General features: G+C 35.9%; 1 long non-coding RNA gene across 1 annotated transcript; it reads right to left on the bottom strand.

Annotated features, from left to right (window-relative positions):
• Positions 1-6,517: 6,517 nt before the first annotated feature.
• On the bottom strand, positions 6,518-10,101 carry LOC135297912 (uncharacterized). The gene is made up of 3 exons (XR_010359842.1): positions 9,861-10,101; positions 7,602-7,661; positions 6,518-6,631 (listed from the first exon to the last, which is right to left on the bottom strand). It is a non-coding gene; the product is annotated as an uncharacterized LOC135297912 (long non-coding RNA).
• Between the last annotated feature and the right edge of the window lie 13,006 nt (positions 10,102-23,107).

Genomic DNA, 23,107 nt, shown 5'->3' with positions numbered 1-23,107 from the left:
TCTGCCACAAGGACTCTCTGTGGGTTTTCCTGCTGAATCAACCTTCAGGAAGTCATTATCTTTCTCTGAACTGATTTACCCATGGCTCCACAGCCAACTGTATTGGAAGAAGACATGGAGTCACTGAAAAACTGGACAAAGAGGGGACAGAATGAGGAAAACAGAAACTTAAACCACTTTTACACCAGAAAAAGATTTCTGGAAACATACAAATTGTACATATAATTTTACATATATATTTAACAAAATCAAAACAAAATAATAGAATACCCTGAGAATCTGTAATGCTTAATATGTGAACAGCATGCTTCACTGCCCAACATGCTGAGAAGTTTTATTTCCTGCTTACAGACTAATTGATAAGGCATGTGCATAATTAACATAATGCTTATGTAATGAAAAATTAATTTAAGGTTGTATGTAATCATTCCTTTTCACTTTGTATATTAACTTATTTCAAAAAAAAAATATTCGTGATGTTCGTAAATAATGAAAAATATATTCTATGTTTCTAATACGTGAAAAATATATTCATGTTTCTAATACTTGAAAAATAAGTACCTCAGAAAGGCCTCCTGAAATACAAGTAGGAAATTAATTTGAATGTAAATGTTTCACTGTAGATTATATATCACATTTTTTCCAAAAGTTTCTTGTCCATTTTATGACAGAATGATATATGCATTATTTTCACCTCAGTATCTGTTCAGTTAACAACCCTGCAGAACTGTATAGTCAACATGAATGAAAAATGAAGATGAGAAACTGAAATTATCTGTAATTAGACTAAGATTATTGGGTTTTTTCTGTAAATTTGGTGTAGAATATGGTGCACTGTGTAGGAAGAAGCCTTTCAATTTTTGCTCTCAGATTCAAGGTTGCAAAAATGCAAAATTCAAATTTCTGTATATTTTGATTGATTTTGCCTTCACTTAAAACCACCTGGTTTTAACATGTATTTTACAACTTTATTTAAAACCTACATTGATTTGCAAGTTAAGTTGATTTTTCTAAGATTTATAATACCAACATTTAGCTTGGAAAAAGAGTCTTCATCCATTGTAACAGAGCTAAGAAAACTGGGGAGTAATATAAATCTCTAATTTAAAAACATATTAAAGAATCTCTCTAGTTACTTCCCGGATGTTAAAAATAACCTTTTTTTTTAATTCTTGAGGTCTACAATTTCTATAAGTGGGGATTTTTTTTAAAGTATTTTCTTCTCAATCTTTTGATCTGGGAAAAAAAGCAGAGGATTATTGAGTTGTTTGGGAGATGGGATATTATTTATTTGCAGAATATTTTAGATGTGACTCAGACAGGAAAAACTTCACACCTGTCTTGCCATTATGCTTAACTCATTCCTTAGAAAAACAGGTGAATTTTGCAATGGCCATCGAGGGTCAAGGGACTGAAAAGACAGGAAGGTCAATGGCACAGGGCTACGGAGGGGAATTGGGACACCCAGGTGTGGGGGACACATGAAGGCAGTTGGAAGGACTTTTGAGAAGGGCTTTATTTATTCAATATTCAGTGACATTGAATGCATAAGGACAAGGGATGAGGCAGTCTGCAGACAAGACACTTGACTGGATGAGTACCTCTGGAATGGAATAAGGCTGGAAAGTCTCCATAAGATCTTTCTGCAGAAATCTGCATCGCTTCTCTTCTTTTGTCTTTTCTCCCTCTCCATCCCAGCCCTTCTTAGTCATTCTCATCCTTCCTAACCTACTTAGGGTATAAAGTCTTCATCTCAATTTTGCATCTGCTGAGTGCTCACATGTCCACAACAAGATCACCTATTTCTATCCCTGAGTTTCCACAAGCATTTCCTTTTACAATTCCTCCTACATTCTCCTTTGAATTTATCATTGGGTTGAATTCAGATACCAAGGAACTAAAAGGAACTAAAACAAGAAAGTCACTTAGTCATAGGTACTCTGATATATCTTGGATTCCAGTCTTTCTGTAGATTGTATGGGTGAGACCCATACAACATGTATAGCTGTGCAGGGGAGCCTGAGAGAAGATCTGTTTAAGACAGGGTGATGAGCACTGACAGTGGCTTGGGTCTGAAAAACAGCCTGAATTAAAAATAATATTTCTGTACCCAAGGTAATGACTTCCTATTTCAGGCTCATTTAGCAGCAACCTGGGAACTCTGTTCTGTTGTGCAGTCACCCATAGATGCCTACAAGTGAAGAACAAAAAAATAGCATAGGCAAAACTTTCTCTCACGAGATGACAAAAATGTTTTGAAACCTCTATGCATTCATCCCCTCAAAACATCCTTTACCTCAACAGGGCTAGGACAGATTATTCTCCAGAGCTTTTACAGCTGAAGATGCCGACACTGGGCACTATCATGTCATGTAGTTACTCTGGAATTTCTGTTGTATGTAGAAAAGAGACATGATTTTTTCCACAATGCTTTCCAATTCTGGACCTTTCTGATCCAGACCCAGGATCTTACACAGAATCTGAAAAGTAGGAAAGGAATGCAAAGTTTATTTAGCCCTACACAACCCAAAGTATAAATTATTTGCTATTTTTTCTCTAGCAGCACCTTCTGTCTTCCAATTTTCTTTACAAATCCTGAGAAAGCAGATATAGTGGCACTTGAAACAGTTCTAAGGGTAACAGGGAGGCAGGGCTGTCTTTGCACAGAAAAATGACTGCTGAAGTACCCTTCATAGGCAGAAGGGTCTGCAGTTCTTTGAACAGAACAATTCACATTTAGGGTACAAATCAAGCGTTCTCTGTGACACTTCCCACTATTATATCCTACAGACATCAACAATCTCTGTTGTGCACACCATCTGACAAGGTCCTAATCCCTCTGCCTTAAAAGCCTTTTTGGACACCTATTGCTCTCTGCAGTTAAGCATGGGCTTCATTTGCTCTTAGAGACAGTAGGATGCACTGTGTGGAAAGGCTCCTAGGAAAAAGGCATGTGGGCATATCACACTTTGAAACATCTTGCCAAACATTTATTTCCTTTTATGTGCTTTATGAGAAAGGGGGATGTGAGATATTGCATTAATTGGTGTTTTACATGTAAAATTAAAAGGAGAACTAGTTGGCGAATTCTTTCTTACATTAGTGATGTTCACTGGATTTTAGGATAAACATTTAAAAAAAGAGCTCATTTGGCTGACACCATTAATTGCAAAACCTAGGCAAGTTATTCTACACTCCCTGGACAGCCAGTGTTGAATAACTGTCATTTCTAGAAAATAATCCATTGCACTCTAAAGTAGATATTTTGGATGTCTGCTACAATTAAGATAAATTGCATCTTAACATTCTAGGAGCTAGTGCTGTCTTAGACTTGGCTTTGTTTACAAAGAAGAAACTTCAGAAGAGCTATTTGGAAAAATAACCTTGGAAGCAGTAATCATGAATTTAAATTAAATAGTCTGTAATTAAGGCAGTCATTTCAAGGTGGATGACTTTGAGCTATTTACTAAAATCAATGTAAATGAAAAATAATGGACAAGAACACAGTGAAAGTTTGAAATTTCCTTTAAGGTACTGTGGAAGGTCTTAAATTACAAGAGAAAACATTGTACAAAGGGACTTAAAGCTGCCTGTGAAGTATTCCAGAAATAACACATGGAATGAATATAAAAGAAAAAAAATAGAATAAAATGAAAGAGGTGTCAAAACTCAACCTAATTCAGTTCATATAAAACAAATCAAAACAAATGGAAAGAGATTATTCAATAAAAAGTGCAAAAGAGAACAAAGCAAGTAGAAGCAGATATTAAGAAGAAAGAATGGAGTCATTATTTAAAATAGTGTAGATATGACCTATGAAACAGGTGACTGATGTGTATCTACTTTCAATTTGTCTGATAATATTGGTGATGGAGAAAAAAACAATTTAAAATAGCAACCTAAACTAAGGAAATATGAAATTTTACAAAGAAAGAATAAGAAAATAAATTGTGGAAGGTCAATAATTACTGAAATTATATGTGCTTTTTTTTTTTTTGCTGTTGCTGATAATTTTCTTATCTAATTGCTGTTCCCAGTAAGTCATTCTGATCTCAACTTGTGATCTTTACCTTTTGTGCCTCCACTTCTCCTCTCCAGTAGAGGGGGAGGGGGAAGTGGGGGTGAGTGAGTGGCACATGCTTTCAATTGGAACACTTAACTGGAGAATATCATTCCAAAACCATCCTCTCTCTGGCCAGAAACACCAACAGCAGCAGTATTTTAAATAGAAATGGGTTTTTTTTAATATTGTTGGTCTGATGATATCTCCACAAAATAAAACCAACCAAAAATAAATCAAAAAACCAAACAAAACAAAGAAACAAAACCCAAAAGAAAGCCAAAAAAAAAAAAAACCCTAAAAGAATCCACAAAAAAAAATTGGAGTTCATTTATTTATGAAAAGAAAGAGTTTTACACGTGACTTCCACAATGCAGTAAGGTGTTTGGAAATCAGCCTGGCATCTGAGCTCTCCAATCAACCACTTTCTCTCATGGAACTTGCCTTCAACCATTTATACTTAGACATCTGTATTTAACAAATATTAAGCAGAAGCCTAAGCCCCATTAACATCAGTGACTGAGTTGATACAGGTGTTTAAGTGTTACCTTGAATGAAGATGTTGCTCTCAGCTATATTATTAACACAAAATCCTACAAACCTCTTGGTACAAAGTGCTAATTACCCTCTTTTCCAAAGAAATTGAGGTTACTCTGTGTAAAGAATTGTTGTCTGGTGCTTTCTTACTCCAATGAAAGTCAGTAATCAAGCAATCTACTATCTTGGCTTTACAAATATTTTTTGACATATTAGCACTAAATCTGTAATCACCTATGCTTTTTATCTGGTTAATAATCTATACTTTTATCCTATTAACATAATATGGTGTGGTTTTTCTCCTTTTTGGGAGGGATTTCTTATGGCTGCAAAAGGTGGCCACACTGAGGCCTATATCCCCAAAGCTGTTCAAAGTAACTATTATTTCTCTGTCTCACACATCTAACCATATTAAGAAACTCATGGATGCAGATTAGCCACAAAATATATACATGGGAAGTTTTAATTTTAATGCACAATTAAGCAGTTGAAATTACTTAGATGGTTGAAATCTGCCAGTTCCTATAATGGAGTAAGCAACTCCGTGTAGGAGGAGTCAGGGCATTATTGTCACCAAGCCATAGTCAGGGATCAAAACAGTGCCATAACGACAAGAAATATAATTTTGTGCTCAAAAAGGGCAATTTACAATGCCCTTTACAGTGTACCAGAAAATGTCTTGAGGTTGGTTTAAACAAAGCTCTCAAGGAATGCTCTGGTAAATGACCTGACAGCAGTCATGATTTATTTTTATTTTCTTAGATGTTTCTCTTGAGTCATAAGAACAGATTATAACATAGTTTATCTGTGACATGAGATCATTAACTCTAGGAAGTAAAAAATGATACCTCTCCTGGGCAGAGTTCTTTAAAATGCTGTTTCTAACAATTTACTGGCGTTAGAAAGTTCACTGCTTTATCATATTTAACAACTTGTGTCATATTAAAGCCGCTCACACACATAATTTTGGGGTCAGACAAAGGGATAATACATACTATATTATAATATAGTATCGCATTTCCAGGTATAGATCATTATAAAAGTGTATTTAACATAGAATATTCCTAGACAAGTAATATCTAATGAATGTTTTATATTTTCACTTTACAGAGATTTTAGGTGTATGGGAACACAGATGGTGAAATCAATAAAACAACAATGTCTGAACAGGATCTATAATTAATTATTCTTTCACCCGTAGACAGACTGCTGCCATAGAGGCAGAGCTGAACAGAAGAATTAAAGGAGTTAGTTTCCCTTTTATTACCCAGGTATTGTCTTGAGTATCATATTCTTTTAAAGTGTTAATTAGCCAGATATTCAAAATAGTTTTGTTGGTTTTTCTGGGGAAGTATTGGCTTTGTTTAATTTTTTTTAAAAAGTCCAAGCCCTGGATCTACTGAGATGCCATCAGTCTGATAAACACTGATATGTAAGTGATTAAGGGAGCATGAAAGGCATCGTGGCAGGAACAGTGGTCTTGGTGGCAATCAGTACTTCTTGAATAAGTGAAATCTGTGCTCTCTAGATATTAGTATCAGTGCAGTGACATAAAAGTTGACCTGTTAAGCCAGTGGGACATCATTCTTAACCCTGGGAATCTGAAAGTTTACTTGAAAAAAAAAAATCTCTGGATTACACATGTAGTTAATGGTGAGAGAGAGCACAATACCTACAGAAGATAGTCAGAGAGAATAATTTTAGACAAGTATTTCAATATAGGATGTGTCTTGCTTTGTCCATTGGCAATAAAACTGAAGTGTAGGGATAAAATTCACCTTTTTTATCTTTGTTTATATAAAAGTTAGCATTCTAAGATTTATTTTTCTCTATTGACTTGAAATATATCTAGGCTATCTTTGATTAAGATATCTGCACAGAAGATATGTGATTTTAGATTATATGGAATCCCCCCAATGACTCTGTATCAGGAAGTCTGTTTCACTTACCACACTCATGCAGTGTTCCTTCCTTCCTGGCTCTGATAATTTCACAGATTTGCAGAAATGTGCTGATTTTATCCCTTCATGCTACCTAAAACACAATTAGGCCAACACTTAGCAAGAGATTCTCAAGCAAGGATCTAGTCTACCCATAGAAATATGTGACTCAAGACTGCAATTTAGGCATACAATAAAATAAGCACACCATCACTTTATTATTTTTAGTGGTTGAAAAGAGAGAGAGAAACTTTCTTTGGAGACAGAGCCTTATTTCTTTCTATTGACTGTATAGATATATTAGGTATTAATTTAAGGCTATGTCACTGTCCATCTTTTCTATCTGTTAAAAAGTTAGTCAGTTAGTTAGTTACTCTAGGATATAGTTTTTAGATTTCTCTTACTTTTTGTAGTTGGTGGAGACAAGAATCTAGAGGATGATTCATCCTGAACCATTTCATCTTTTCAAATCCTAATTCAGATATATCAATTTCATATGCAAGAGAATAGAATAGAATAGAATAGAATAGAATAGAATAGAATAGAATAGAATAGAATAGAATAGAATAGAATAGAATAGAATAGAAAGAATATTTCAATTTCAGCTGGAATGGATGTAGAACACTCATCCAGTCCAACTGTGTGACCAATTCCAGGCCAAACAGAAGTTAAAGCGTGCTGTTAAAGGCATGGTCCAAACATCTCTTAAGCACTGATAAGTCTGAACTGCATAATTGTCATAAGGAATTTCACCAAAACAGAAACTGAGACTGAAATTTCCAAAACTCAGTCTTGTGAGAAGAATGAGAATGGTAGTGACTTATAAACAAATCTTAATTTTTTTCAGAAATTTCCTTAGATTTTTTGCCCAAGAGGTAAAATATGGAAGCTGTTTACCAAATTTATATCTGTGGAAAATGAGCTGACAAACTTTTCATCTATTCAATTTACCAAAAAAAAAAAAAAAAATTAGACGCTTTCATATGAGGAAAAAAAATCTCCATACTTTCAATAAAACATTTATTTCCATGGGAAACTAAATAGAGACACTCAGTATGACCCACCTGAACCAGCTGGACTCCTGGGAGTCTACAAACACAATCATGAGCAATAATAGCCTCCACCTGTAAGAGAGTTCACTCAGTGAATTGCACTGAGGGATGGACACTCACATAAGTAACAACTTCCTCTGGGCAGTGTAATCCTGACCTGAGCCTTTAGTGCCTCAGTGTTTGTAGAGCCCTACAACAAACTGTGGTAGGAAGGTACAGAGCTTTACAAGGTTGTAGCCAGGAATAGGGAGTTCTGCATGCACTTCTGAGGAACGGGAAAAGAACTCTCTTCATCCTGACAGCTGGTCAGTAACCTACCATTTTCCTGCAAACATCCTAAGCTGTCTGTACTTGTATGTCTTAAAGCCTGACAGAGATGAACTGAGAACTGAGGTCAGCCTTCATTTTCCATGCCAATGCTTGTTTAATTCTCTTGAACTCAATGCTCTCTCCTTAGTCCGAGCTTTTTTCTGTCTTGTCACTTGCTGTCTTGTTTCCATTCACTTTAAGGCATTCTGGGACCTTCTTCTGCTTCCTTATCAGAAGGGGCAGATTTATATTTCAGTAAGGAGAGCAAACATAATGGCTACCCCTAAATTTTGGTTTTCTGTTTTTGTCCAATCCATATTTTTCAGTAACAGCCTATTCAGCAGAAAGGACTCTTCCTCTGGAAAATCACTTAGACAAAAAATGCACTTGTGAAGAATTAGTGTGATGTGAAAAATAAAAAGATATGCTTCATCTAAACCACATTTTCACATCTCAACTCTGCAACTTTGTACAAGAGGTAAAAAAGAGGTAAAAAAATCAGATATTCTTCCAATGAGGTATTGGCTGTTCTGTAGCACAAGGGAGATCCACTAGAAGAAAAAGAGGCCTAATGAGAAACGTTAGAAAGAACAGAAAACAGAAAAATGTGGAAGCTGAGTAATTTATGTAATAACTCGATATGTTCATTTCAGATAGACTGTTGTGTGAACAAGCTTTTTTTTTTGTTAGTTACTTTTGTATGAACTACCTTGTAAACAAAATAAATAATGGACAATAAACAGACAAACCTTACCTTTTCATAATTTAATAACCATAACTTTTTTAATTAGGGGCAGATATTTAGTTCTTGTTAATTGAAATTTATTTTTCAATAAACCTCTACTGCCATTTTTTTTTTGATTTACACTAAATATGTAGTACTCTCAGGTTGGAAGTTCTCATCAGTAAAATATATTTCACACATATTAAATCTAATTCAAACAACATGATGCTATTTGTTTCAATGTAATTATTTTTCAAACTTAGTTAATCCATCTGCTAAATCCTTTCAGCACTGTATTTGAAGAATTCATTCAGAAATGGCTGTAAAAGATGTCTAAGTAGTCAATGTATCAGAAAAGAACTCTTGTTGTATATCTACAAGTCTCTCAAACTGTCTAAGTAGGTAAAGCAAGAAATTGTGATTAAGTATAAGAGAAACCTATTTTCCACCTACCCTATCTTTGGGTAGAATTAGTAACACTTAAGAAACTCTAATCTTTAATCTATGGAACATTGAAATTTCTAGGAAACCTCAATTTTGTCAAAGGAAATAGCCTAGAAGTACTGTAGGGTCGAATTTCTCAGTCCCAGCTATTTAAATGTCTTATACCTTGGATTGAAAAAAAACACCACCAAAATATTATGGTTAATCGCTCCAACAAAAATATAGCTTAGTGGATCCCATTATTATTATTATTATGGTATTAATGTCTCCTGCTAACATATGAAAAGGCCCATTAAATCCACAACAGTCCAGCAGTAAAACATATTTAATGCCACCAAGTAGGATCTTGCTGAAAATTATTCTCACACAATGAATCCTTTACTCCTCTGGAGGGATGTAAGCTCCAATGTACAATGCAATGCATTCATTTAATGAAATAAAAATTAATTTTCCAGCTCTGCTGTCACTCTCTTAATCTTTTAGATCTCAGCTACGTGACATGCAAGAGAGTTTGCACTACCCTCAGTTTTTATTCTGTGGATCAAAGACATTCACAATCAGCAAATTAAATGCTAAGCCACGTTCTTTTAAAAAATACAGAAAAAAAAGCAAACAAGCCAACATAAAACCCCAACCACATAACCACTCCAAAAAAAACCCCTATCATAACAAACCAAACATGGACTATGACTGCAAAAATTATCCCCTGGTAATAATCTCAGTATCAGACCTAATGAACTGTTTATTTGGATCTAAATTTACCATCTCCATAGAATAAAAATTCAGTTTCTTACCCACAGAAGTCACATTGTAATCAGCTTCTTAGTATTTTCTCTCAGCGTTTAAAAACATTGAGTAGCTCTCAAACTACTTACAGTTTAACTAAATAGATTGATCCACACTATTGCCGTGTTTTGTTGGAATGAGTTGTTTTTTTTAAGTTCCCCTAGGACAAAACTTTTTCATTACCTCACAGTGATTGCCTAGATACTATCAGAGTATGCTAACAGTCTAAAACTACTTCATAAAGAATGTGGGTTCATTTCTTCCTGAGGTCATGCAAGCCAGCTTTGCAGCATGGGATTTTAAAGGTAAAGGCATCCGTGAGGAGGGGACCATCCCAATCAGGTGGTTCAAAGAATGTAACTTTCTAAGCCATAGGCCAGAACCTCAGACTTTTCCAGTCTTTGGACAACATTCATCCTTGGTCTGAACATCTCTGGGCATTTGTACCAACATTCACACCCATTCTTGTCTCTGGTGTAATGCCCAATCATGATGTAGAGTCAGTACATACAGTGGGAAACTAGGCAGAAACACTGATACTTTTTTAGTTAGAAAAACTAAACAGTTTGGAATTTGCTGCAGCAGTCAGGCCACATGCTAGAAAAGTGGCAGAAAACTATTTAAATGTCTTCCCCAAAATCTATCAGTATGACACACCTGAGCATCTGGAGCATTATGGATAAACATGCTTACAGTAGTAGCAGTTGAGAGAGCACAGAACATTCACTGTTATTTACATGGTTTTCAAAACAAAGTTAGGAATGAAAATGACAGAAAATCATAGTAGTAGAAGCAGTACCTTTTTTTTAATAATTATTAGTGTAATCCTAATAATCTCAGATGTCCTATAGTATAAACTGCTTTAGAGAGTTATGTTATAATTTATTTATTAAAAATAAATATGTCTTTATGATAACTAAATTATTTAGTGCCCATCTTTGTACCCTGAAATCTCAGAGGGACAATATGATTCACTGTATGCCAGTTAGTCTGTTACCCAGGACCTTGTCCAGATGGCTTTTGAATCCTTCCAAAAATAGACTACACCACCTACCAGGGCACCTGTGCCAGTTTTCCAGCACCCTCAGGGCAAGAAAGTGTTTTTTGATGGTCAGGAAACCTCCCATATTTCAGGTTGTGCCTACTGCTTTTGGTGCTTCACTTGGCATTATTGAGAAAAGCCTGCCTCAGAAAGGGCTGCAGATATTTGTAAAGATGAAATAAAACAAATAGCCTCCAGGATAAAACCAAAACCAGAACCTTTCTATCCAGAATAATGCTTTTCACAGATGTTTCATATTATATGTGCCATCTGAGGAGAAAAATGTGTGATATTATAGCAGAACTTCAGGCCATTTCTGAGTAGAGTCAGAAGAGAAGTCTGTCTTCTATTAACTATAGAATAAAGTGGCTGTTATCAAGAGTCAGGGAGGTTTTAGTCTTTGTAAATGAGCTTCAAATTTATGTAAAGTGCTCAGAATGAACAAGAATGGAGAAAGAACTTTTCAATTATTGCAGGACAAAATAAAACACTAGAGTTGTAACAATATAGTTCTTCACTTTGTTTCACCAAGATGACTCATTCTAATAATGAGGAAATTTATTTTAGGGCCTAAAATGTAGTTTGGTTGGTATGCCCATGCAGCTCTGGCTTATTTTATTCATTACTCATTTTGAACTGCTTAAGAACCCTTCTCAAACATAATGCCAGAGGGGTTGTTAATTGTAATGGCAGTGTGATGCTGTGAACACCAGCACTTATGACATGGCCAAAACTCAATTTATTTCTCAGGGATCATCATCAAAATAGTCTGTTAATAATATCATATAATCATGAGCAATGGAAACAACAGAATTATTTTTAAATGTGAAGTCACAGAATTAGTATAGGTAGACTTAAAAAGCAATTTTTGATAAGCTGACATTTCTCACCACTCAGAAAAGGAACAGCTGACAAGTGAAAGAACTGTAAAGGTTTATGCATTATGAGCTATGATTAAGCATGGTTTGATGATAAAATAAGTACTATTGTTTGTTGCTTTGACATGTCATATCCACTACTTTTCATAGACTTTCAGAGATCAAGTGTGACATAACAGATAAATGTGATTCATAAGAATGATTTATTAATGAAGCTCTAATTCGTGTATTAGGCGAGACTAAAGTATGCTGCATAATATTGTTGTCCAGAGCTCTAAGTACTGACAATCAAAGAAGTGTTGGGGTTTTTTGCTGTGTATCAGAGAATCAGGAATCCCCTTTCAGGCTTGAATGCCTTTGTAATGGAAGATGCAGACTGCATGCAGATTAAAAAATCCTGAGGATAATGAGTTTGCTAAGGAAGATCCTTTTGATATGTTATAGAAATAAAGCATCAGCAACAGCTACTATATGAAAAGTTAGTCTTCACATCAACTTTAATGACGCTATAAGTGATGGTATGGTACAATGGAAAACTGGTCTGTTTTGAATTTTAGTGAGACAAAAATAAATGAGGCTCCAAACACTAGTCTGAATATGATTCACATCTCTTCTAGGAACCTGATATGCCTAAAACCAGAATATATCACAAGAAAAATCTTGCAAATAAATCTTAATGCATTAAAAGATGTACTGCAAAAAGACTCAAAGTCAAGAATGTCCAAGAACAAGTACATTAGCTTCTCTGTCATAATTGTATGTGTTTATTGGATAGAAAAGTATCTTTATGAATGCATCTATGTGTGTAAGATAGAAGCAGAAATATTTTCAATCTTTCAATCTTTCAAACAAGGTTTTATTATATTTAAATGTATATTTTACTGGCAGTTTTCTTATAGATAAGCACTATATGGATAACTACTATCCATTTGTACTAGGTCATAAGTGTAAATAACATAGAGAAGCGAAGACAATAATTAGAGTTCAAGTTTTACTTTGCTGGGGTGTTTAGAAACTTCATGTGAGTAACAATTCTGTACCACAGGACAATAGCAGATACCCATCAAAATACCATGCTTCAAACAGGGCCAGCCACAGATAAGTGTGGCTCTTGTAGTCACATATCTTTTGGAAGTCCTTAATGATATATATGTGGATGGTACCACGGTATCATTCAGTGGTAAGTAGTTTTCACTGATCCTGGAGCCACAGGAAACTGGGCTCATTATCTTTGGAAAATAAAATGCAGGAAGTCCTCCCCACCAAAGAGACAATATAGTGCCAAAACCAGATATCTAAGATATCTATAAAAGTATAAGCTCTGTGTGATTTTTTAAACTCACCCCACATTTAATTAGCTGAGTATAATCAAAGTTCAAATTCAAATCTCATAGCTTCTGCCTTTTCTTCTTTAACCAAGGGTAAAATAGCTGGTTTAAAATGAATCATATTTAAGGATCCCTACTGACTGTCAGAGCAGTTACCAATGTGTAAATCCCAGCTAAGAGTTACGCTTTCCACATCTGGGCTATCTGAAGGAGAGCCAGATCTAAGTTTTATAAATAATTAGGAACACAGACATGATAGAAACTTACAAAGCATATAAGCATTTGTTTGCTAATGATTGATGAGAAGAGCTATACTACAGAGAGTAGCACTGTCAGGATGAATGCTTTCCTTTCACAGGCATTTATTTTTTTAATCTATTGTGATTTTAAAATTTAATATCATTCATCTGAATGTTCCAATTTAAAAAAAAATGTGCATGTCATTCATCCTACAAATAAACAAGCTAAATTTAGGTTGAAAGGCTAAGTGAAGGCAATGGAAAATTCTAATCTGTTCAGATGACAATTTGATTTTAAGTCTGGTTTTTTATTGTTACCAGCAATGAAAAGAAATTTAAACTCCTTTTTTCACTACTTGGTTTCGTTCAATAAGGCTTAGGGTTAGTACTGAAAATGCTATAAAAATCCAGTGTGTATCATCCTGAAAACATAGCTTTGAAATACTTCAAGAAAGAGTAAATGTACCTTTTCAAGATTTGCACAATCATAATGTTGAAGCTGGGAATTCTGTACTGATAAAAGTAAAGAAACAGAAAAGTAGCAGGCCAGGAAGAAGTAGAATTGGATTTAAAACCTCACTCACTTTTTAAATTCTGTGACCCATGGTATTCAGGTCAGAATACATGCTTTCAAAGGTGTACCAAATTAAAATTAGAAACCAAATCCAGGGCATATGAATTTTATTACTCTCTGGATGGTACAAAAACTTTATGCTTTTAAAAACACCTTAGATAAAGAGAAGAAATTTTCTTGATCACAGAACAGTCATTCTTTGGGATTCCACTTCACTTGTCAGAAATGAAAGTAGAATAAAATATTCAGAACCCAAAGACTGAAATAGAAACTGTCTTTTGGAAGGGGATGCTGTAAGTAAATATAGAAAACAGTCAACAGTCAGGAGACCCTGCAAAGGGATCTGGACAGGCTGGATGAAACCTCAGTAATTTGAGGTTCCACAAGGTAAAATGCCCAGTCCTGCATTTGGGTCACAACAAGCTCCTGCAGGTTTACAGGCTGGGGAAGAGTGGCTGGAAAGCTGCTTGTCACAGAAGAACCTGTGGGTGCTGGTCAATAGCAGCTGAACATGAGCCAGAGTGTGTCCAGGTGGCCAAGAAGGCCAATGGGATCCTGGCTTGTAGCAACAGTAGTGTGGCCAGCAGGGCCAGGGCAGTGACCATCTCCCTGCGCTCAGCACTGGTGAGGGTGCACCTCAGATCCCGTGCTCACTTTTGGGCATCTCTCTAGGAGAAAGACATTGAGGTACTGGAGCATGTCCAGGGAAAATCAACAGAGCTGGGGAAGTGTCTAGAGCACAAGTCTGATGAAGAGCAGCTGAGGGTGTTTTCTCCAAGGTAGCCTGGAGAAAAGGAAGCTCAGAGGAAACCTTACAACTACTCTCCAACTACTTGAAAGAAGGGTGTACCCAGGTGGGGGTTGGTCTCTTCTCTCAGGAAAGAAGCAACAGGACAAGATTAAATGGCCTCAAGATGCATCTGGGAAGGTTTAGTTGGGATATTATGAAAAATTTCTTCATGGGAGGGTTGTAAAATACTGGAACAAACTTCCCAGGGAAGTGGTAGAGTCACCATCCTTGAAAGTGTTCAAAAACCATGCAGATAAAGCATTTGAAGGCATAGTTTAGTGGTGAACATGGTGGTAGTTCTGGGTTATTCATTGATGATCTTAGAGGTATTTTCCAACCTTAATGATTCTATTATTTTATGATTCTGTACACCCCATGCAATCTACTTTTTCTTCTCTTGGAATGCTTTCTAGGACAATTTCTGATATGCAGTGTTTCATTCAGTGACTGTACAGCCTATTGATAAGCTTGAAGGCTGAAATTCCCTTATCTGGCAAAAACAGAACTGAAAAGAAATGATGAACATTCCTGAAGGAAGCAGCAAAATCTATGAAGTAAATGTAAATCTTGGAGTAGAATTTCCTGTTACAAGAGTTTATGCAAGTCCTCTTGAAGGAATCTTTGCTGAGGTGACAAGTTTAGATAATTTCCTTTTGCATGATATGCAAATAATTCCTACTACCCAAATTCAGACAGTAGGAGTAGAACTTGGTAGGGCATCCTCCTGCTAGATGTAATATAAAGTATTTTAAAGGGATTAAATTTGGACTAAGTAAAATAAAACATTCTATCCTAAGCATCTAATTTGCTTTGCACTTACTCATTTACAGACATTGGCAAAATGAGACCAATGTAACTGTGAGATACAATCAGATCATATTGTGCTGAAATACAATTGGTACATGAAATCAGCTGGGATTAGAAATAATAAATTGAATCCATGGAGATGCCATATTCAGTACAGGCCTAGAAAGGCTGGTGCTAGAATATTGGAGATTTGATGTGCAGTATATCTAATCTCCAAGAATTCCCTCAATTGCATACCAACCTTCCACTTTCTTTATCTTACCACTTAAAAGCCTTTTTTTTTATTATACATGAAGGCATTTTCAATTTATTTGGAATGTCATTTTACTTATCCCTGCCTGACTTTCGTGAGACTGCATAATATAGTTCCAAATTATTTGCTGAAGAACATTTGACTCCCAGTTGTCTGAGAGTTTGAAGGAAAGTGGAAAGACAGGTTAATAGCTGTGTCTTTCTCTGTCTAATAGATTACTTTCATCCTAAAAAAAGGCAGTGGAAGTTGTTTGCTTATGCAAGGCCTTTTATAAACCTTTCTAAATCCTAGGCAGAGACAAAACGAGAAAGTAAATGAAGTTTTAAGATTGCGAGTAATCGACTTGAAATGTAAAAGAGTCAATGCTCTGCCAAGAGTTTAAATAGAAAGGCTATATAAGGAATATGTGAAGGAGAAAAAAGTTTTCTCAAGAACACAAGAAAAATATTTAGCAACAAAAGTCAGGTTTATCTAAACTGGGAGTTATCACTTATCTTTCAAGTCATCACCTAGGACAGACAGAGACTTCCAAGGATCATTTCATACATACATTAAGTACCTTCCCTAGAATTATAAACTTGATTTCTGTCTATCCCTCTACAATGCTAAATGGAGGCATGTTTATCTCCTTGCATGGGGTAGAAAGGATGTCCATTGTGTCAGGTGTGTTACATAAAGCCTATGTTTTAGATGTCAAGATTGGTGAGATATTCTTCAAATGCTTGATGATCAAGAAAAACATGAAAAGGTGGCAGTTGAATACAGAATAATTAATGCATTCCGCTATTTGAATATTTTATTTTAAAAGTTACACTCAAAGGCAAATATGCTTTTGTTCTGGTTTCTTTTACACTGCTGTTATACATTGCTTCAAAAAGAGGACACCATTTTGTACCAAAGATCACAAAAAATTCATATCGAGCACATAGCAGTTAACAACCAAACATGCCATTTCTTAATCACAAGTCCTTCAGATGAGGTACAAAGTCTGAAAATCTAAAGGATTTTGTATAGCTAACAGACCACAAATAAGGATTCAGAAACTCAGATTCACTATTTTCTATTCTCTTCATGTAGGAGGCTAGATAAATGTTTTCTATCACATACTTTATTTAATCTATAAATGCAATGAGTAAACTAAGCTGAGTGTATCATTTATTAGCCCAAGCAACATGTAGTAAATGACAAAACCATATCAGTTTTAGCTATATATTTGTACTGCATTAGAACCCTCCCAAAAGTTTTATCAACACGTATCTAGAATTTATGTAAGACATATAAAAAGGAGAAACCATGGGAAAAGTTATTTTTTCCAGAGCTTATATCAGAAGTCTGTTTACTTTAATATCTGAAAATATTTATCTTGTTGGGAATCAGAGGCTAGAAGTCATAGCTAGTCACTCACTAGGAAATACTTCACAGCAAATAATAATCTGTAATATTGTTGCATATTCCCCAAATCTCACTTTTGAGCATACCGTAAGACTATTCTAACTCAGCTGGCCTTTTTGAGAAGCAGTAGAGCAGGGAACTTTTGGGAACACCTGTAAATATTTTTTTTCTTCTCTCTGTAGTGTTCTATTTTTCTCACCTCTCCAGTGAGCTGAGGCGGAAAAAAAGTCTGTTGCTGTTCATTTTGCAATATATAAGAATAGTTTGAAAACTGTCAAGCTACTTTTCTGATCACCAATTTTGTTCTGCTAAAATTGCAATTTAACTGTCAAGTTAAACAATGGAGAATGAAGCAAAGAAGAGTGATTTCTGTACAGTAATTTTCTTAGGTTAAAAATCTCTCCCCTCACACACACTGTTTTTGAAATAAGAGTAAAATATTAGTTTGAAGCTAAAAAATAACGTAGTGCAAAATCTGTAGGCAATAAAGAATTATATACAAGACTATGAAAATAAAGACCTGTGAGGGACTTTAGGAGATAATTTATTCCAGTTATCTGCATTGGAGTGGGCTTGAATACAGATAGATCATTTCTTCACCTAGACAGACTAATCTTCACCTGGCAGTGAGAATTTTCTTTTAAGAGATTGCCCAATCTCCTTGCTCTGCTGTAGTATTTCACTACCTGTGTAATGAGAATGCTCAGTTGCTACGGAGAACAATTAGCAAGGGAACTATAATCCTTGACATCATTTTGAGATCTTGAGACTGATAACTAAGGTTTTAATTAATGCTAGAATTGGTTTGGGTTTTTTTTTCTTTTCTATTCAAAGTAAGCAAAAGCATGTAATCTGTTCATATGTTTATCACTATTGGTAAATTTATAAATAATGTGCTGTTATTTGTTGAAGGGTTTTCTTACTATGCGCATAAACAAAGAAGCTGATCTGTCCGTCTACCATAACTCAATTTTCAGGACCAACTTTTATGGTTTTGAAAGACATGGGACATTTTTTCATTAGAATTCCTCTTGGCAGTATCTATATGAAAGAGGAGGTACAATCATACAGATTTCTTTAATTCGCAGATTTATTTTTTCCCCTGTGAGCACATTATTAGTGTATTTCATGGCAATGAATGTTTAGCTGGATGATTAGAAATTATTAGCACCCATTTCCAAAGCCAAAACCTAAACCAAGCCACCATCAACAAAACAGAGCAGAGGATAAAAAAAATACAATAACAATGTTTGTGACTTTCATTTGTCTGAACAGAGAGTTTGAATCTCTCATTAAGCTGCTTAATTCAATTAAATCAGATTTAACCTCCTTGGTTATAACTCCTTCCTCTATTTGGTTACTGACAAGGACTGTGTGGCTCCCTCATCCCTCTGTAGGTGTGGTGGTGTGCCTGCCTGCCTGCCTGCCTGTTCCTCTGTCAGGCTTTTTTTCCCAGCCAACCATAGTAATTTTTTAACCTACTAGCTGATTTTAGTTAAGCCTGAGAAATGTCTGGAGGCCTCAATGATAATCACTGCCTGAAAATGGGCAAATGAATAAAAAAAAAAAGAAAAGAAAAAAATCCAAATTATCGTTCTCCATCCACCCTTTAGCTAAGGCTGAAATGTGAAAGTAGTTATCTAATTATGCACAGGAGAAATCAAACAGGAGAGAGCTATAGGAAACTAATCTGTAACTGGTGAGGCATGTAAAATTTTGCACTGCTCTAGGTACGTTAAAATGGGTCAGATAAAAAAGGAAAATTTCTAAAATACTTTAAATAGTATGGCTCCAGGTGAAATGTCAGGTTGAACTGAGATTCCTGTATCCTGCCTTAGGTATGAAAAGCTTTTCTGACTCTAGTACCTTCTTTACTCTGTGTTCAGGTAACAATAATTTCCTCCTCTTCCCTTTTTACTGAAGCAAAGTCATAGTGAAGGACTCACAAATCTCTACCAAAAATTGCAATTTGGCACAGTCAGACCATTGTGTCAGTCTCACCACTGGCATTTAAGCATTCCTTAAACTGTACTTACTTAGTGGCTTGAAGTAAAAATGTCATATGCTGAGTCATGCCAAGACTTCAGAAAGTTGGAGAGTTGAAGTTCACAGAGAGTTCATATCAATAAGTGACTCAAAAGTTAAAAGCACCAAAACTATAGTATGGTGGGAAGAAATGGAATGTAACTTTTTCTGAAAATCAGCCAGTTATTGATACCTGGTATTGATTCTCCTGACTGAGGAGCATCTTAAATTCACCTGGTATGTGAGCACCAAGCCTTGTCTGATTGAGTGCTTCACAATCATCATTTCCTTTCACCTGAGATTCAGAATATTGGGTGCTCACATGGACTTTGCCACTCACTCACCTTTGAACAACAGCATTTACCTGTGTTCAGGTATCACCAGCTGCTGGTAAAGTCAGCACATTGCGATTAATACCCCCAGGCTCTGCTCAGTCACAGATGGAACAAGAGATCTACAATGATATGTTACCTCTTTGTCTTTTCTGGTGCCTTCCATAGTGTTGCCACCTGAGAACATGGCATCTGAATCACTGAAATTTATTTACCTTTGCACTCACCCTTAGTGACCAGAGTTTTCCCATAAAAGTCTAATTTTAATACTTTCTGAAGTCACGATGTCTGATCAGATCATGACCATTTCTGCAATGCATTTCTTCAGATGAGGCTGTGCAGTATTACTAAAGTCAAACTTTGAGTTAATTTTTTTTTTCAGTTTTCTGAATCCATAAGAGATGGTGAGAAGTGTCCAAAAACTACTGATTGCTTGAGGCAGTAAATGCAAATCAATTGATACTAAAGAAAACAGAGATACTTTGTGCCCCATAAATACAGACTCTAGAAAGAGACTGAGCCTGAGAATAAAAAGATGTTGTTAACATCTATTTATTTAGCTTTGAACTCTGTAATTATCCTTCTCCCAAAGGCTTTATTTTATAACTTTCTCCACAAATCCTGGAAAGAATTCTAAAAACATAAGAATATATTCATCTGTTTCAAACTGCAGAGAACAACTCAATTTGCTGAGGAGTGTGTGCCTGCATGCATGAACATTTGAATGTGTATGCTGTTAGTAACTGCTACCACGTCCCAGTTCTGCTTTTGTTTTCTCCCAGTGTCATGGTTTAACCCCAGCCAACAACTCAGCCACACACAGTCCCCCCAGTAGGATGCAGGAGACAATTGAAAGAGTAAAGACAAGGATTCATGGGTTGATATAAAACATTTTAATACATAAAATAAAGGCCTACACACACAAGCAAAGAAATCAAGGAATTCATTCCCCATTTCCCATGGGCAGGCAGGTGTTCAGCCATTCCCAGGGGAGCAGGGCTCCATCAAAAGTAGCAGTGACTTGAAAAGACAAACACCATTGCTCAGAATGTCCCTCTCCCTTCTTCATCCCCAAGCTCTACATGATGAGCATCATTTGGTGTGGAATACTCTGTGTGTCAGTCAGGGTCAGCTGCCCCGGCTCTGCCCCCTCCCAATTCTTTGTTCAAACCCATCCTCCTCACTGCTGGGGTAGGGAAGAGTGGAAGAGACAGTAATGCTGTGTGACCACTGTCCAGCAGTACTAAAAACATTTTCAATCACAAATCTAAACCACAGCCCTATTCTAGATGTTGTGAGGAAAATTAACTCCATCACAGACAAAACCAGCATACCCAGAAACATGATTCTAAGATAAAAAGGCCTGGTTATAGGGTTGATGTTGACCAGACATCATATAGGCATCCAGGTACTTGGAAACCTTCATCCTGTGTCATTGTCTAACTGGGGCAAAAACTAAAACAAACATACATTTTTATAAGCAAAACAAGATAGTCCCCTTTCCAGGTTGGTAAGTAAATTAGTGGTTGAGGAAGGTGGAAGGCATGCATCCAATTTCCTTATCTCTGAGATCCAGGCTGGAAATATTGATCTTATACCAGATCCTTCAGGGCAAGGCTGCTTGTTCCCCTGCCATGTTCCTTCTCTGGCTTCACACTGCCACTGACAAGTACAGATCCACTGAGAATGTTTCAAGGAAATCATAGTGTGCCACGGAAAGCTTGACAAATCACAAAAATATTTTCACCACAAAGTGTCAAACCTACAGAGCTTTTCTCACATCTTAAAAGACTTCAGCACTCCTGTGCATCCAGGAATGGTAAGGCTTCAGAAACTTTTGCGTGCTTTTCATCACACTGTACGTGGTTTATAAACATTAATTATGAAGTCATATTTTACCTGAAAAGGACAAAGAAAGAGATGAGCAGCTGAGTTTTGGTTTTTTGTTGTTTATTTGGGTTTTTGGGTTTTGTTTTTTTTTTAATAGCTGCTTAATTTCTCCGTTCTGCAGTCAATATAAAAAACTTGGTTGTAACCCAACATTTTGGATACATTTTCTCTTTCCTAATTCTTTTTTACCTCTGTATATTGATTGTAGAGTGTGCTGAATAATATTGATCAGTACCCTACTCTCTTGGAGAGAGGTGACCACTACAGTAATTTTCTTTCCAATTATTAGAAAGCTCCTCTTACGGTGGAGCTTTCTAATAATATTAATTCTCAATATAATTTAACCTGCTGCTTTTCAGAAATATATTATAAAAGAGGACCTTTGTATTAGTTTATCTCCAGAAAAAGGTGGGCCACTGTTATCACTAATTGTAGAACTGAAAACATCTGTATTGAGTTACAAAAGGACTCAATATTTTTCTTAACTTGCAGTCAAAATCAGCTGTCAGTATTAAACTGGAGGTTAAAAAACCAACAGCCATTTTGTAGATTGCCAGAGGCAAGGCAATGTGGATTTCCAGTCATTGGAGACACCCAATAGTTATAAAAGCTCATATACACATCTGCTGAGAGGTGTATGCAGCTTGGATGATTGAAACAGGTGATTTTCAATTAATATTGAAATATTTAATAGTCTTTAATGAAGGATCAGTTGTGAGGGCATCATCTGGGGTTGTTCACCCTGGGGAAGAAAAGATTCTGGGGAGATATTATTGCACCTTCCTATCTAAAGAGAGGTTTTTATATGAGGAGATAGTGACAGGACAAGTTGAAATGTTTTTAAGCTGAAAGAGGACAGGTGCAGATTCAGTGTTAGGAAGAAGTTATTTACTCAAAGGATCATAAGGTGCTGGAACCAGTTGCCCAGAGAAGTTGTGAATGTCCCATCCCTGGAATTGTTCACGGCCAGGCTGGATAGGGCTTGGAGCAATCTGGACTAGTGAAAGGCCACTCATGCCTATGGCAAGGATGTTGAATCTAGATGATCCTTGCTTCTATGATTCTATTCTACTGGAAAAAAGGTTTTCATATTCAGAAACCAGTTCCTTTATTGTAGTTGTTTATTTTGGGGTGGATGACTTTTGCAAGGTGCCTCCAAGTCAAGTCATATTTGCTGACTAAAGTTACCCAAATTAAATAGATTACTATTTAGTGAAAAATGAAAAGACATTAAAGCTTGATAAAAAATAAAAAGACATTAAAGCTTGATCAATTCACTGCAAATATTCTGAAGATTATTTCTCACCACCCCCCCGCCACCAGCCTACACCCCTGCCCTCTGCTAAAAAAATATAGGGGTAATTTTTATAAGAAGATTGGAGGTTTTTCAGTCTGGCTAATGATTTTTTTGATATTTTTATGAGAAAAGATACACCTGGTAATGCAATGAAACTGTAGCACTAAAAACAGGAATGGTCTTCTGTTATACACGTCCTGTCGTGTTACCTTTTCAGCCACCAGCTGTTGTCAGAAACTTTTACTTCAAGTATGTCCACAACATACATATGAGTTGAGGTGGTTCTTCTTTATCATCTTCCTCTTTATTGTAGAATTTGCTCTGAACAAAGGGCTACAAAGTAGCCCTTTGATATATAGTCTGAACTACATCACAGAACAAATTTTGACAGCAGTTCCTTCTCCCCTG

Source organism: Passer domesticus, chromosome 3 (assembly GCF_036417665.1).
Source record: "Passer domesticus isolate bPasDom1 chromosome 3, bPasDom1.hap1, whole genome shotgun sequence".
NCBI lineage: Eukaryota > Metazoa > Chordata > Aves > Passeriformes > Passeridae > Passer > Passer domesticus.
Note: the sequence above shows the minus strand (reverse complement) of the source record. Positions and strands in the feature narration are given on the sequence as shown.